Genomic DNA, 15,717 nt, shown 5'->3' with positions numbered 1-15,717 from the left:
AGTATATAAAGGAATATACTATATCGATCAGTTAGAAGTTTCAGTATTGACAAGATATTCTCTCTGTGTTATTCTATATATTCAGAGTAATCCCTGTCAGAATTGCAGTAGCTTTTTGTGTGTGTGTAAAAATTGACAAACCAGTTCTAAAATTAAGAGAGAAAATGCAAAGAGCAAAGAATAGTCAAGGTGGGGTGGGGGGAGAAGGAAAGGAAAGAAAAGAAAAGAAAAGCCAAAGCAATTTTTCAAGATGAACAAAGCTGGAGGATATGTTAAGCGATACCAATATCTATTGTGAAGTGATACTAATTAGATAGTATGGTTTTGGTACAAATATAGACAAATCAAAGAAACAAAGTACAGAATACAGAAGGCCCACAGGTATATAGTCACCTGATTTATGGTAAAGATTTCAGGATAATGTAGTAGGGAAAGTGATGGGGAGAAGGATTTTCAATAAATGGTCCTGGGTTATTTGGCTATTCATGGAAAAAAGAATGTTAACTCTTACCTCACAGCATACACAAAATCTGTATCTGTTGTATATCAGATTGTGAAAGATAAAATAATAAAGCCTTATTAAGGATTTATTTATTTATCTATTTATTTGAGAAAGAGAGAGCACATGTGAGTGGGGGAGGGGCAGAGGGAAAGAATCTCAAGGAGACTCCCCACCAAACAGGGAGCCAGATGTGGGTTTAGATCCCACAACCCTGAGATCATGACCTGAGCCAAAATCAAGAGTCAGCTACTTAAACTACTGAGCCAGCCAGATGCCCCAAACAATAAAGTCTTTATAATTTAAAAAAAGTGGTCAACATGACAGTGGATTGCCAATCACACATCATTTGCATCAGCTGCACCTTTCTTAATATGGCTTAAATAAATTTTTGATTCATCTAGAATTATAGTCACATATCAGAATTAAACTTAATATGGCTTAAATAAATTTTTATTAAATTTATTTTAATGTTTCTTTTTTAAATTAATTTATTTTTTAAATGTCCCTTTTTTAAATTAATTTATTTTTTAATTTAAATTTAATTAACATATGATGTATTATTGGTTTCAGAGGCAGAGGTCAGTGATTCAAAAGACTTATATAACACTCAGTGCCTATTGTATTATATTATATCATGTGCCCTCCTTAATGTCCATCACCCATTTCCCCATCTTCCCACCTCCCTCCCTTCAGCAGCCATCAACTTGTTTCCCATGATTAAGTCTCTTATGGTTTGTCTCCTTCTCTGGTTTTGTCTTGTTTTATTTTTTTCTCTCTTCCGCCATGATCCTCTCTTTTGCTTCTTAAATTCCACATATCGCTTTTCTGCCCATGGACGCCGCTGAGTAGGCATCGTTAAAGTCTCCCCTCCCACCGCCATCATGTCTAAGTCAGAGTCTCCCAAAGAGCCTGAACAGCTGCGGAAGCTTTTTATCGGAGGTCTGAGCTTTGAAACAACTGATGAGAGTCTGAGGAGCCATTTTGAGCAATGGGGAACACTTACAGACTGTGTGGTAATGAGAGATCCAAACACCAAGAGCTCCAGAGGCTTTGGGTTTGTCACATATGCCACTGTGGAGGAGGTGGATGCAGCCATGAATGCAAGGCCACACAAGGTGGATGGAAGAGTTGTGGAACCAAAGAGGGCTGTCCCAAGAGAAGATTCTCAAAGACCTGGTGCCCCCCTAACTGTGAAAAAGATTTTTGTTGGTGGCATTAAAGAAGACACTGAAGAACATCATCTAAGAGATTATTTCGAACAGTATGGGAAAATCGAAGTGATTGAGATCATGACTGACCGAGGCAGTGGCAAAAAGAGGGATTTTGCTTTTGTAACATTTGATGACCATAATTCTGTAGACAAGATTGTCATTCAAAAATACCATACTGTAAATGGCCACAACTGTGAAGTAAGGAAAGCGCTCTCTAAGCAAGAGATGGCTAGTGCTTCATCCAGCCAAAGAGGTCGAAGTGGTTCTGGAAACTTTGGTGGTGGTCGTGGAGGTGGTTTGGGTGGGAATGACAACTTTGGTCGTGGAGGAAACTTCAGTGGTCGAGGTGGCTTTGGTGGCAGTTGAGGTGGTGGTGGATATGGTGGCAGTGGGGATGGCTATAACAGATTTGGTAATAATGGAAGCAACTTTGGAGGTGGCAGAAGCTATAATGATTTTGGCAATTACAGCAATCAATCCTCAAATTTTGGACCCATGAAAGGAGGCAATTTGGGAGGCAGAAGCTCTGGCCCTTATGGTGGTGGAGGCCAATACTTCGCCAAACCATGAAACCAAGGTGGCTATGGTGGTTCCAGCAGCAGCAGCAGCTATGGCAGTGGCAGGAGGTTTTAATTACTGCCAGGAAACAAAGCTTAGGAGGAGAGGAGAGCCAGAGAAGTGACAGGGAAACTACAGGTTACAACAGATTTGTGAACTCAGCCAAGCACAGTGGTGGCAGGGCCTAGCTGCTACAAAGAAGACATGTTTTAGACAATACTCATGTGTATGGGCAAAAAACTTGAGGACTGTATTTGTGACTAATTGTATAACAGGTTATTTTAGTTTCTGTTCTGTGGAAAGTGTAAAGCATTCCAACAAAGGGTTTTAATGTAGATTTTTTTTTTGCACCCATGCTGTTAATTGCTTAATGTAATAGTCTGATCATGACGCTGAATAAATGTGTCTTTTTAAAAAAAATTCCACCTATTAATGAGATCATATGATAACTGTCATTCTCTGATTGACTTACTTAACATAATACCCTTTACCATCCATGTTGTTGCAAATGGCAAGATTTCATTTTTTGTGGCTGACTAATATTCCATTGTATATATACCATATGACTTATATATGTATATGTACATGTATATGTACCAAATCACCTTTATCCCTGAAATGTCCCTTTTTGTCTCTAATAATAGTACTTGTCTTGAGGCTTATTTTGTTAATAATATATCCCACCCTGGCTTTCCTATGTTTAGTGTTTGTAATATCTTTTACTTTTAACCTTTAAATATACTTAAAGTGAGTCCCTTGTAGACCACATCATAGTTGGATCTTGATTTTTTTTTCTCTGACCATCTCTGCCTTTTCATTTAAGAGTTAAATTCATCTGTATTAATATCATCAATGTGATTGGAAACGGTTTTTAATATTTGATTTTAATTTCTTTTGGTTGCTCTCGGCATCATAATAGGCATGATTAACTTATCTTTTTTCTATTTAGAGTTAATACTGTATTATTCTATGTAAAACATAAATGCCTTAGAATAGTATATTTTCTCCTTCCATCTTTTGTGTTATAGCTGTCACATATTTTATACCTATGTGCATATAAACCCCATAATACAGTGATAACAATATAATTTTTGCTGTAAGAAGATATGTAGCATTTTATATTTACCATATGTTTTATCTTTTTGGTGCTCATTATTGCAACTTTTAGGTTCAAGTTTCCAATATGTGTCATTTCTCTTCACTCTGAAGAATTTTCTTCAGCATGTCTTATAATTCAGGTCTGCTGGTAGGTTCTCTGTCTTTGGTTATTCAAAAATGTTTTTATTTTGTCTTTATTTTTTGAAGGATACTTTTTCTGGGTATAGAATTTGGGGTTGACACTATTTTCTCCTACCACCAGGGTCTTATTTTCCCCAAACATGCATAGTTCAGGGATCAGCCAAGGGCATAAGGAAAGTTTATGTATAGCTTGGATCTCCTTGCTCTGTGGCTCCCTCATTTCTAGAATTTTTCCCCCAATATTTCCAACCACTCTAAATTCCCAACCTCCATCTTCTAACACCTCTGCCTAGTAATAGTGAGGCTCTATGCCTAACTTCTAGCCACCCATGCCATGCAGACTAGGGAGGGCATTCAGAAGAAAAGCCGGGTAATGTAGATAGCACCCAATATGATTATATTCTTTTCAAGGATTAAATTCTCTTTCATCTCTGCCTGCTTTTGGCTCCCTTCAGTGTTGTTGTTTTATATTTGGCCCACAATTTGTCATTGTTATCTGTGGGAGGGTTAGTCCCAGGCAAATATCCCATCATTACTCAGGTGGGAATTCACATCCTGTGTCTTCTTTGACTATCAAAGAATTAGTCCTTTATAGCTTATCAATCACTCTAAATAATAATTTTTAAGCTCTTGTTGACATAGAACTAAGATTTATTCATCTTTGGGATGACATTTGGTCTAGTGTAATTTTATATATGAACACATAATTTTAAATCTTTTACTTAGCAAAAGCAATGAACATTTGGAGCTTGTACTCAGTTTTGTAAAAATTTTCAGTAAAATTTAAATAAGTTTCCGAACTTGTTGAAATCTCCAAAATCATGTGCTATACTAATCTGTCTGAAATTCCTTAAAACATGTTAACCTCAAGAAATTAATATTTTTCCATGGAATTTTAAGCATAACTGCCGAAACACAGCCTCCAAATGTGAAAATCTATCCAGGATCCAGGAACACACAAATGGACACTTCATTTTACTTGTTCAGAACTTAAAGGATTTTTATCTGAAGACTTATGTGGCTGTCTCCTCTGTCCCATACTTAGGAATGGGCATCTGAATTTAACCTAAGTATAATTGAGCTAATAGCATGGCTTATAGATATTTTATTGGCGGGGGAGGGAAGGAATCTTATCAAATTGCTATTGACTATTGATTTAGTTTAGAGGTTTTTTGTTATAATATTATTTACTATCACCATCATCTGGGTCTCTGTTATACAAACAGAATACAGTGAGCAACTTGTTTGAATACACACATGCCGTTATGAGTTACCTGACCCCACCCATTGCTGCCATCTTCCTGCTTGCTATATTTTTCAAGAGGGTCACTGAACAAGTAGGTGTTGGCAAGGCCACTGCATGACACAGTGTGAGGGTTTGCCTTCATATCATAGTTGTTGTTGCAAGAGCTGCCCTAGAAGGGTCTTTTATGCTTCAAGAGTTCACACCATTGTATCATTTGCTTTTCAAGAAATGATTTCCTCCTGGGCAGATTTGGTCTGAATTCCTTCATGAGTGCAGGGAAAAGGTAAACTCTGATTTGTTTTCCTCCCTTTGCAATATAATCCACTCAACTATGCCATAGATGATGCAGTGTGCATCCTCCTCCCTCACACACATCTGGGTGTAAGAAAATATTGTTCTGCTGCCTCTGTACATGGATGTGTCATACTCAGAAATTTCATACTCACAGGGAGATGTACAGTCATGAACTCCTTTTGCCTTTCCTGCAGTGAAGACCATCTCTTCTAAGCATACTTGAAACTAAAGATCCCAGGGTGCCTGAGTAGCTCTGTAGATTAAACGTCTGCCTTCAGCTTGGGTCATGATCTCAATTTCCCGGGATGGAGCCCCGCGTTGGGCTCCCTGCTCAGCAGGAAGTCTATTTGAGATTCTCTCTCTCCCTCTACCCCTCCCTCACTCATGCTTTCTCTCCGTGTGTCCAATAAATTAATGAATATAAATTTTTTTTAAAAAAATAAAAGATCCCAATTAATGATTCAATCATTTTATCCATAAGACTTTTTTTTTTTTTTTTTTTTTTAGAGAGAGAGAGGGGTTTGGGGAGGGGGCACAGAGAGAGGGAGAGAGAGAATCTTAAACAGGCTCCATATCAGCACAGCACCCTACACGGGGCTCAATCTCACAACCCTAAGATCATGACCTGAGCTGAAATCAAGAGTTGGACACTTAACAAACTGAGCCACCCAGGCATCCCATCCACAAGCCTTTGAAAGCATAATTTGTCAGAATATTTTCATTAGTTTTTTTAATCATAACCTGTTTCCCCTAAAAGCACTGAGTAACTGGGCCTTGTACAAGTTCCTGAGCACAGTGTATGAGGTGCTACATGATTTGGCCCCTAACTCTTGGCCTTTGCCCTCTCCATGCACAGCTCTCAGGCCCCAGCCATTCTTAACCATCTGTAGTGCTGATTACCTAACTGCCCTGTGCCTTCTCTGGCCTCCCTTCACTTGCATAGACTGTTCACTTTGCCAAGAATATCTTTTTCCTTTTCCACCAGGCTGGTGCTCCCTATAGATCCATCTCAGATATCCAATCCTCCAGACCAACCTGCTAGTGCTCCCTGCTCTGCTCAGTTCAAGACTCAATTTAGTACCACGAATGTGGGGGGAGGGTGGCTGGGCTCTGTAGATGTCCAAGCTGCTTCTCTCTGATCTGCTGGGAGGGACAGGGGCAAGAGAGGCAGGTTGTCATAAGAATCTGCCTTCCATCAATGACAACAACATTGAGTTATTGGAGCCTACTGCCAAGGAGAACTGGGGATCTGGTCAGCAATTCCCTGCTACTCCTGCTACTACATTGCTGGTACCGTCTTTGACCTAAAGAGTTTCTCCAGGCCCTTTCTCCCACTCTGCTTCAGATGGTGTGCTCATCTGGCTTTTGCTGCCCATCTGTTTCTAGATCTTCCCTTTCTGCACATCTCCTTCAATAAATGGTTCCTGTGGATTCCCCACCTGGCTTTTGGTTTTAGGTTTTTCTCCAAGATGCTTGACCATATACCATATACTATCTATACTTGCCCATATACCATATACTGTCTCCTCTGACATCTATCCCCATCTAAGTCAGGCTCCAAATACAGCTCCAGAGCCAAGGTGAAGTCCTTACTCTTAAAGAGTGGACAGTCTGATTGGAGGAGACAGATGATACCCAATAAGCAGAAAAGGATTTCTGATAGTGATGCAGTGTTGTTTAAAAGTTTAAAAAGGGTAGTGGAGGGTGACAAGGCAGGCTCTGGTGGCAGGAGCTATACAAAAACCTTAGCCAAGGTGGTAGGAGAAGACTTCTAAGAAAATGACCTTGAATCTGAACCGTGAAGGATGAGCCAGAAATACCAAGATCTAGGCAGAGACCCAGAGAGAAGGGCAAGCACAAAGTCCTGTGCCAAGAGCAAGATGGGCAGATTCAACATGCAGGAGGAAGGTTGCACACAGTGGCTGAAGTGGAATGGCCAAGGGTATAGTGGCAGAGCCAGGTGAGGTCAGCTGAGGGGCAGGATTGAGATTTGACTCTGACGGTGGGCCATGAGAAGCTTTGGGAGAGTTTAAGCAAAGCACTTACTAATACATACTTTGAAGAGATCCCTCTGGCTTCTGTGGGGACAGTGGGCAAGCAAGAGGCCAGATAGGAAAGCCAACTATGTAGGAGTAGATAGCAGTTCAGGATTAGGGTGGTAGCCATAGGGTAGTGGGATGCTGACACATTTTAAGAGGCAGAGCCAACAGGATTTGCTAAAGGGTTGGTGGCAGTGCCAAATGGAAAGAAATGGGGCAGGGATGACTCCTGGGGTTTCAACCTGAGCAACCAGGAAGATAGAGGTGTCACCCACAGCCATGGGGGAAGACTGGGGTCCTTTTGGACACATAATGTTTGAGATACCTATTCATTATCTTACATAGAAGTGTTTCCAAAGTTTTTTAAGTTTTCTGATTGACCTTAGAGAGACTGCAGGTGTCAGCACAGGAAGGTATGGCCTCCTCACTGGTGCTTACATTCTGCTTCCTTCCACAAGGTATTTAAAGCCTTTGCTGTGATGAGTTTAACTTCAGAACTTAACTAGTGGGCAAGTGGCTGAAGGTTATGTCTCACCACCCATCTCCCTCCACGTGACTCCCTTGGGGCTCCTCCTTTGACCGGACGCCTTCAGGGGGTTGACCAGAGGATTTCTGATTGGCTTCTCTCCAATGTTCTCTGAGTTTGCCTATGGACCCTGGATCCCCCCTACAGAACCCCTTGATCATCTGCGGTGTACACTACCTCTACTTTGCTGTAATTCTCTTCATAATTAGTCATTTCACATTCCAGGGGATCTCCTTATTCACAGACCTGATTCTGGATAAACATGTAAGTGCTGCCCTAAGGATGTTCTGGGGTCAACCTTCAGTCCCAGCGTCCCAAGGAGCAGTAATTTGGCTCCACTAGTTTTGGAGAGAGTGATTGAATTCCTGCATTCTTTTTGAAAGGGGAGGGCTGGGGGCTGGGAGTGGAGGATGGGTCAGAAATAGGCCCTGCCTCAAAAACAAAACTAAACTGAAAAGCTTTTCAACAATCCACCATTTAGGTATTCACTCAGAATGAGAAGTTTGGCTTTTAAAATGCAAATTTTCCTTAGAAGTGTTAAGTTCCCTAACCTAAGTATGATTTAATGTAATCAGGGTCATGGAATTAAGCCAGCAGGAGGGGGAGGAGACAGGAATACGGGCAGCGCCTGTGGCTGGCTCAGGGCTAGATGACTCTCAGCCTCCTTCTGCGTGGCCATTCCAACCTCCTAGGAGGCAGGGATCAGTCACCCCAGTTGGAAGTCTGGACTCAGAGAAATTAAGTCTCTTGTCCAAGGTATGAAAACTGGGTAAGTGGCAAGGCTGGGCCCCAATCTGGCTCCACTACATCACCTCCATAAGCATGACCAGCCGGCTTCTCACTACAGGGACTTGGCCAAGCCAGAAAGCCCCATAGCATCCAAAGTTTAGGGGGCAGCTCAGTAGGGGGGAGATGGGTCTGTGAGATCTACATGCCTGTCTTGCAGCTTTTCCTGGGATCTGGGTAAAAGCCATAAACTTGGAAGACTACCTCCTGGTACCCCCACCACCCCACCCCCAAACTTAAGCTCGCTCTCTGGCAACACTTCTTGCTCTGTAGTGTCTGTTTGATTCATTCCTCTCCTGTGCACAGAGCCAGTTGGGAAAGGGATGGACCACTGGGGAAGACAGCCAGGATTGTCTGGGATGTGCACGCCCACTGCCTCAGTGACAGCAGGGAGACTTCCCTGGTCCCAGCACCTTGAAAAACTGGCAGTGGGTGGTGAACTTGATTTCCTGTTGCCTGGGGTCTTAATTGTTTAGATGGTCTGCATTCTTTTCTCCTGTTCTCTTCCTCTCAACGTTTTTTTTTTTTTAATAAAGATTTTTATTTATTTATTTGACAGAGAGAGATCACAAGCAGGCAGAGAGGCAGGCAGAGAGAGAGGAGGAAGCAGGCTCCCTGCTGAGCAGAGAGCCCAATGCGGGGCTCGATCCCAGGACCCTGGGATCATGACCTGAGCCAAAGGCAGCGGCTTAACCCACTGAGCCACCTAGGCGCCCTTCAACTTTTTAGTTGTGCCCACTTCTCAAGCAACCAAGTACTTGTTGAGTGTTTCCTATCTGCCTCCCAGTATGCCAGGTGCTCTGGAGTACAGAAAGCAGCTGTCAGAGGGGAGGGAGAGATGAACAGGAAAATTGGGTCAGTGTCAGCGGGCCACGCCCTCTCCTCACCGCCTACCAGAGGAGGCAGGACAACAGGGATTGCACACGAAGCCAAGCTCTTCCAGCACACCCAGCAACCTCTTCCACAGGGACTGATAGTGTTGTTGGGAAGGCGAATGCATACATATGGCATCATCAGGAAGCAATTAAAGGCTAAACCCCGTCTCTGTCATTAGCACAACAGAATTTTAGTTCTGACGTTTTAGTCTGAGAGGTGGGGCTCCAAACAAGTCTTAAAATGGGCTGGCTGGGGAGGAGCCTGTCCAGCCCATTCATGTCCCTGGCATATGTTAGGTTTGGTGGTGCTGGGATTCAAAAACAACGAGCCTAATATAATGGATCAAAATCTATTCCAGGATAGGTTTGGTGGAATTGTTCACTTGTTGACACTTCAGAAACAAGCAACAACAATTGGCTAGATTTGTTACTTCCCCAAGTTTCCATGTGAGTTTTCCGAAAAGGAACAAAATCACAGAGCAGAAGGGAGGTGAGCTGCCCACTGCATATGCAAATGCCTTGTTGAATTTGAGCAACTCAGCTCAGGGCAGGCCAGGTAAACCAGGTAAAGCCTCTTCTTGACTGGGTTAGTGCTCAACTCTGACAGCTAGGAAGAGATTCTGGAAGGAAAGCAGCTCTCTGGTTTGCCCTGTCCACTCCTCTGGTCGGAGGGCCTCTTCCTCCACCCAAAGAAGCAGACCAGGGGGGATGGGCAGCTGCTCCCACCCTGAAGGGCAAGGTTCCTGGACTCTCTGAGGCCTGAGCACATTGCCTACCACTGCTTACTATACCACTGAAGGACACAGACCCAGGCGGGTTGTGTCACTCTGTGCCAAATCCACACAAGCACATGGTACCAGAGCCAGAACTGAAATCCAACTGAAATTCCTAAGTGCCACACTTTTCCCCAGTCCATGTTCCTTCAGTCTCTTGTTGAAGTTGAACCACCAGGTCTCCTCTCAGTCTTTGGAGACCCTAGTGCCCAGCTGCTGGCCATGGCTGGGTCCTGTCTGTGTGACAGGATCCAGGGCCCTGGGTGGTGACATGGCCCTGCTCTCCCCCCAGCTCCACCAGCTCTTTTGGAGCTTACGAGACATCCAAGAAGCAAGTGTAGATCTGGACGAAGAGATACAAGTGAAGAAACCTGCACCCCAAGCGCCCCAAGCATAGCCAGGTGAGAAGGAAGAGCCAAACCCTGCAGGGGGTCCTGTTTAAAGTGTCCTAGGTAGGTGTGGCCTAAGCTACCACTCTGGCACCCATGTCTCCCCTTCCAGAAATGTTCTTCCAGGCAGAGGTCCCCTCTGGGGTGTCTGTTGAGGCTGAGATATCTCTAGACATCTGTGTGGAGCCTTCTGGGCTGGGGAGAAGCAGCAGATGCAGTGAGCCACCCGTAGAGGGGCAGGTAGGGGGAGGAGACAAGGGGTCTGACTCCCCATCATATAGCCTGGGGGCTGTCATCAAATGATCAGTTGCCTTTTAGATACAGCAGCCTCTTTGGGGTTGGCACCTACATGATGATATGACATGGGTGTCCATGTTATATGGACTTCTCAGCACTGGCAGCAGAGATTATATCCTGGGGCTTGGGCACAAGCAGAAAGCAAAAGGCACTCCAGGAGATGAGGAGGAGCCAGCAGAGGGAAGACAAACACTGATGGGCAAAGAAAGATGAGGCCTTAGGACTGGCCACTGAATTAGCCACACAGAGATGGTGATGTACCTCAATAAGAGCATTCTGGGGGAGAAGAAGGAGGGGTGCTCCAGGGAAGAAATCTGAAGACAGTTCGAGTTCAGTCCCAGCAAGCAGAGATAGAATGTTGCAGGGAGGAGCTCCAGAAAGCCCAGAGGAAGGTTTTCAGCAGATGGGGTCAGAAAGGAAGTGTTGGGGCCACCGGGTAGGGTGACCTGAGCTTCTTGCAGCCCTGACGCAAACAGGGATAAAGGCTTAATGAGATTAGTCCTGAGTCTCAGGCGGAGAGTGCCTGGGGAGGCTGAGAGTTTAGAGGAGGAGGCAACAATCTGGGGCCCCCTTCACCCTTGCTAGGGAATTTTAGAGCCCAAAGAGGCCTTGGGCTCCCTCCTGCTCTCTGTAGAGGAGGCCTTGGACAGGTGCAGAGCAAGGGAGTAAACTCTCCTGAGCATGGCTGATCCACACAGCTGGTGGATACAGGGCTCCCTGGGAATTTCTCTTCTCTGAGTGGGAGAAACGAGCCTACCGGGGGCCCACAGTGTGCCAGGTACTTGTCCTTGGTACCCCTCCCAGTTCCTCTTCTCCCTCCACAGTCATGGGGGAATGATGATGATGATGATAATGACAGTGGCTAATATTTACTGCCCACTTGCGATGTGCCAGGCAGTGTCAAAATTATACCTCTGTGTGATAGGTACAATTAGTATCCCCATTTAGAGATGGAGAAACGGAGGCACTGAACAGTTAACTAACTTGCCCCAGGCTCCACAGATAACAAGGCAGTGGTGGAGCTGGGACTTGAACACAGCCAAGTCTGACTCTAAAATGTGTGCTCTTGGTCAATGGCCCTACCACTCCCCATCATATAGCCTGGGGGCTGGGGGCTGTCATCAAATGATCAGTTGCCTTTTAGATACAGCAGCCTCTTTGGGGTTGGCACCTACATGATGATATGACATGGGTGTCCATGTTATATGGACTTCTCAGCACTGGCAGCAGAGATTATATCCCTGACTTTGGGGTACCCTGGCTGCAGCCACCCTCCCCTTGTAACAGAAGGTCCTCTGTCCCCAGCTGATGGGTTCCATCATTGCTGGTGCCGCCTCAGCCTTGGGACACAGCTGGCATGGAGGATGCCCAACAGAATGAGACAGAGAACACAGCTGGATGCCTGCTCTCAGACAGAAATGTGCTCATCTTGTCATCAAGGAGGAAACTTTCCACGTGGCAGAGGCACCTACTGTGGTATGTGGGAGCTAGCCGTGGTGCTGACCTGCGCCTGAGCAGGCCCAACGAGCAGACCGCCAGATCTGAACCAACAGAATTGAGCAAGCCCCAGAAGGTGTTTTCACTAATCTAAATAGAAACTTTCCTATAATTCCTAGACTTCCCTCCTTTGCCTCCGGGAAAACATCAGTGACTTCCCATTCAAGTGCCCTGAGTGCCTTATTTTGGGCCAGACTGCAAGACTGATGCCTGCCTGAAGACATTACCTGAGAGCTTACCAAAGAGATCAGCGTCTGATTCCAGAAATCAGGGGATTTCTTCCATCCTCTGGAGAGTAGTGACTGGGGAGGCAGATTCAGAGGAGCAGTCACTTGCTCTAGTCCTATTCAGCTGTGTTCAGGCATGTGCCTAAGACAGAGAAGGGTGGTCACTCCAGGATCTGGACCCAGTGGAAGGCTCTACCAGTGGAAGGCGAGCATGACCCCAGGTAGTTCCCACCCCCACACATACCTTAGCCCCTTATCCCACCTCTCCCATGTCTCTGAGTATGGTGGTAGGTATTCTGTGGCGGGGGCTCAGGAGAGATCTTCATTTTGGAGTCTTTCGGTCTTTCTGTGGGACTGACCACTGAGATGCGACACCATAGAAAGTCCTTCTTGTGTCCTGATGTTTGCCTGTTCCCTCTGTTCCAGATGTATTCAAGGAGGACCAGGGCTGCCTCTGAAAGGCCTAGTATATGTTTTGTGGCTGGAGCCACAGCCAGGCCCCAAACTGGCCCCAAAAGAGGTAGCCAAAGAGAGTATGGGGTGTGCTGCCATATCTGAAAGGATAGAGCACATGTTGGAAGGGACAAAGTGCCATGATATGTCTGAAAGGACAGAACACGGTGCCACATTGGAAGAGACAGAGTGCTGTGACACATCTAAAGGGACAGAACACAATGACATGTGGGCAGGGATAAAGTACGTTGACATGTCAGAGATACCCTTCTGGAGACAAATTGCCAATGCCTGCGGGTTCCTCTCGATATCAGCTGAAGTCCTACTGCACATCTACTACTACTAAGGCAGCTGGGGCCCAGGGGTATCTGGGAAGAGCAGGCAAACCACAGCCTCTTCCAGACTCCCTCATCATCCAGTAGAGAAAGTCTTTCCTACCAGGAGACCAGTGGCTATGGGACCAAGGATTACACTAATGTAAACACTCTTTCAGTGTCACAAGTCAAGTGCCACCAGCTGCAGGGCATGTGTGCTGAGGGGACAGGGTGAAGTCCATTTGTGACTCCAGAGACTATGCAAATGAGAACATCTGTTCCTTTACAAAATGAGTCATTTTCTCCAAATGGCTCTACTGCATAAACACTGACTTTCACTTTAAATTTAATTTTGGCTTTTTATTTCTAGATATATTTGGGATTTTTTGCTTGTGTTTACTTCACTGTAACCATTTCCTTCCTATACCCAGCCTCCATTTGCTTTGTGCTCTCCTCCTTTTTAAAGGTATACCCTGCTGGCAAAGATCCCATGGAGTACAAGCCCCACCCCCACATGGGGTTCCCACCACAAGTGTTATGCCCACTGCCAATGACCTCCCATGCCAGCTGGAGCCAAGGCTGCCCATGGGTGGGACTTTAGCTCCTGCCTGGACCACTGATGGAGCTGAGGCAGTTTCTGCTCAGTGGAGCAGGCCTCCAACAATTCAGCACTGTCTGGCTACAGTCACACTGCACCCTTGAAAGGCAGGGGGAGGGGAAACCTTCCTCCTTCCAGAGCTCTTTCTAGTCCCTCCCAGTCTGCCTGCAATTGGCATGTTATTGGGCATTGGGGCCAGGAGCTAGACTCCCTTAGCTGTCAAGTATAGGCCACTCCCAGGCTGTGTTTCCGCAAGGACTCCCTAAGCTGCTCCTTCCTCTTCCTTCTTCTCAAAAATAAACTATCTGTGTCTTTAGAAAAAGTTCTAGGTGACTTGAAGTGATTTGGCAGAGGCCCATCCAGCATCGCAAAAATCACATTCTGAAGGCACATTCACATGTAGTCTCTCCCCCCTAGTTTATCCCTTCAGCTGAGATTTTTGAGTGCCTACTATGTGCCAGCCACTGCAAGAAAATAGCTGCTAACAGAGCATAGGCACCAAAGTGAAACACTAGCTGTGACAGCCAGCTTTTAGTGCAGCCTGTGGTTTTGCTGCCAGGGGTAACGGCATTATCACTTTCAAGACACAGAATCACCCTTTGTGGAAGTACTAGAAATTAACCACATTTTACAGGGAAGGGAACAGACTCGGCAAGGAAATTAAGTACACTGGGAATGGGCATAGGGCCTAGAACAGCCCTGCCTGACATTAAGGCCACACACTGGCCCACCACATGTCATGTATACTGCAGGGAGGCCCACCTAGTCTGAGTCAGAGAAGGCCTCTTATGACCAAAGAAGGAGCTCAATTAGCTGGACAACATGCAGAAAGACATGAGGTAAGAGTACAAAGCATGTTTGAGGATGCCAAGACATGACTTATGCATAGAAGAACCATGGGAGATGGGGAGGGCAAGGTGGACAGGAGCCTGACTTGCCTTATATAATTTGGGATCCTAAGTCCCTGGGAGCTTCAGTGGGGAAGTGACAGGATCAGATTTGCTCTACTACTGCTGAAATGATGAAAAGGAGGCAGGAACACCCACCAGGAGACTGTTTAGAACAATCCAAGCAAGTTAGTGGCAGAGAGAAAATGGCATCAAGAGAAGCCAGCAATTAGAAGTAATATAACTTAACTGATTAAGGGAGAGGCCAGCAATTAGAAGTAATAGAACTTGATTTGTAGAGGGAGAGGCCAGAATGACTCTCTGAGTTAAGCATGTGGGCAAAGGGCACACCAATTCTAAAGACAGGCCACACTGGAAAAGGAACAGATGTGGGAGAAAAGTTGAGCACCACTTGGAACATGTTGAGTTTGAGATGCAAGAAGATACTTACTGTCATCTTGACAATTTTACATCTTCTGATCTGTGAACATGTTATGTCTTTTCATTTATTTATATCTTTCTTTCAACAATGTTTTGTTTTCAGTGTCCAAATTTTGCACTTCTCTTGTTAAATTTATTCCTAGGTATTTTATTCTTTTCAATGCTATTGTAAATGGAGTTGTTTTCTTTGTCAACTTCGCTAAGGTTGTTTACTAGTTCTAACAGCTTTTAAGTGTATACCTTGGAATTTTCCATATATAAGTTCCCATCATCTGCAAAAAGAGATGGTTTACTTTTTTCCTTCCAATCTGGATGCCTTTGACTTCATTTTCTTGCCTAATTGCTTTGGCTAGAACCCTCAGTACAATGTTTAATTGAAGTAGTGAGAGCAGACATTTTTGTCTTGTTTCTGAACTTCAAGGGACTGCACCCAGTCTCTCACCATTGGGAATGATGGTAGCTAAGACTTTTTGCAAAAGTTACCCCATATTGGATTTTTTGGATTTTCTCTTTTTTTTTTTTTTTTTTAAGAAATGGATATCAGATTTCATCAAATGCTTTTTCT

The 15,717-nt window shown here is 44.8% G+C and overlaps 2 pseudogenes; both read left to right on the top strand.

Moving 5' to 3' along the window:
* LOC131810975 (sodium/glucose cotransporter 1-like) overlaps positions 1-10,446 on the top strand; it is a 45,730-nt pseudogene extending 35,284 nt beyond the window's left edge.
* LOC131811404 (heterogeneous nuclear ribonucleoprotein A1-like) lies at positions 1,384-2,621 on the top strand (annotated as a pseudogene).
* Positions 10,447-15,717: the final 5,271 nt, after the last annotated feature.

This window comes from Mustela lutreola, chromosome 11 (assembly GCF_030435805.1).
Source record: "Mustela lutreola isolate mMusLut2 chromosome 11, mMusLut2.pri, whole genome shotgun sequence".
Lineage (NCBI taxonomy): Eukaryota > Metazoa > Chordata > Mammalia > Carnivora > Mustelidae > Mustela > Mustela lutreola.
The sequence above is the reverse complement of the archived record's forward strand: the minus strand, read 5'-3'. Positions and strand labels throughout refer to the sequence as shown.